The sequence below is a fragment of the Aythya ferina genome (genome assembly GCF_964211825.1).
Source record: "Aythya ferina genome assembly, chromosome: 4".
Classification (NCBI taxonomy): domain Eukaryota; kingdom Metazoa; phylum Chordata; class Aves; order Anseriformes; family Anatidae; genus Aythya; species Aythya ferina.
In genome coordinates, this window is record NC_140300.1 from 79,609,391 (window position 1) to 79,611,018 (window position 1,628).

The following is a 1,628-nucleotide window of genomic DNA, read 5'->3' on the forward strand; positions in this document are numbered from 1 at the left end:
CAGTATGCAATCTGGGACGTCACAGCCAGAGCTGCCTATGGCAAGGTGAAAGAGGAAAAGATGGAGCAGATGTTCTACTCCTAGTTTTTTCTTTATACGTAAATAAAAGTTTGAGCTAATTCCAGTTGGAAGAGTTCCAATTACTTGCTTGGTCATAATGTCTTTTAATATTGAAAGCTGCAGCAAAAGCATGGGGATTTTTGCTTCTAGAAACACCCTAGTTCTCTTGTCTGCACTATGCATGCTTTTGAGCTAAAACTGATTAAAAAATAAAAAGAAAAATCACACACACACACACAAAAAAAAAAAAAAAACAAACACCACAGCTGCTGCTGCTGCTCTCTTCCTACTTCCTTGTGCTTTGCCCCTTCCCTTCCCAGGTGATTGGATTTGGGTGCTAGTCGGGGCCAAATGGTATGTGAGTCCCAGGCATCCCCTCAGAGAGCTCATTCTGCTTGGGCTGCTCTTTGGGGTGTTTGTTTTTCCTTCGGTCAGTTGCAGGCTTCTTCAGGTGGATGAGAGTTTATGGACTGATGCGTTTCCAAGTAGCGAGGGGTACGCACATCTTTTTGAGGTAACAGCTAGTAGGATCTGTTAGAATAATGTAGTACTTGGTGCCTTTATTGCATGCAGTTCTTTATCAGGTGAGTAACTGTTGCGAGTAACTGAAGTCAATGTTACTTGGTGTGTTTGCTATGCAGTGCCTGTGCGGACTATTGCACGAGACACAGCTTTCTGACATCTGGCCCAGCAACTACTAAATAAGGGGAGGGGAGAAGCTGAAGAACGACCAAAGGACAAAGCCTGGGAGGAAGACTACGAGCCTTCAGTACGAGCGGCTCCCAGAGGGACCACCGGAGACTGATAACGCCTGCACCAGTGGGAGGGTTTGGATTCTGGGAACTAATTAGAATAACCCTGCCTTTTGTAGAAGTAGTAATGAATATGTATTAGCCTAGCAGCATAAAAACCAGCCGCCTGATGTAACTTGTGTGCGTCTTGGTGGAGCAGAGACTCCTGGCGCACCCAGCGCTGCTTGCTTACCTCTATTCCTTTAATAAATCATAAACATTAATTGTAAGCCTATTTGGGACTCGGTCATTTATTACAAGTGGGACCTCCCGATGGGTGAAAGCTGTCGGGATAGCTCGGGATGCTGAGGCGTGGTGCTGCAAGGAGGTTGGTGGTCGGTGGCGCCCTGGGGCAGGCCGAATTGGGAGGGGGCGAGGCGGTGGGTGGTCGGTGGCTTCTGTGGAAAAGGCGCTTGTATGGGGGGGCTGCGCATTCAGAGGAACCTTGACAGGCTGCAGATAGGGGCAGGCAGGAACCTTTTGAAGTTCAGGAGAGGGAAATGCCAAGCCCTACCCCTAGGGAGAAACACCTCTGTTTACCAGCACTGGCTAGCTCGATACTGAATAAGCATTTCTTCATGGAAGGGGTGCTTTGCTATTAGAACAGGCTGCCCGGGGAAGTGGTAAGAGACCCGATCCTTAAAAGTATTGAAGAGACATGTGGACATAGCCCGGGAGTCCGGCCTCCGGCAGGGCGGGAGCTGGCTCTTCCGAGCCCCTGTGCGACGCGTTTGCAAGCAGCACCGGGTGCCGGGTCCGACATCGGACGGTTCGGGG

The 1,628-nt window shown here is 49.6% G+C and overlaps 1 long non-coding RNA gene across 1 annotated transcript; it reads left to right on the forward strand.

The window, feature by feature from the left end:
• The first annotated feature begins 321 nt into the window (after positions 1–321).
• Positions 322–1,086, forward strand: LOC311435600. Its single transcript, XR_014692258.1, has 2 exons — positions 322–574; positions 702–1,086. It is a non-coding gene; the product is annotated as an uncharacterized lncRNA (long non-coding RNA).
• Positions 1,087–1,628: the final 542 nt, after the last annotated feature.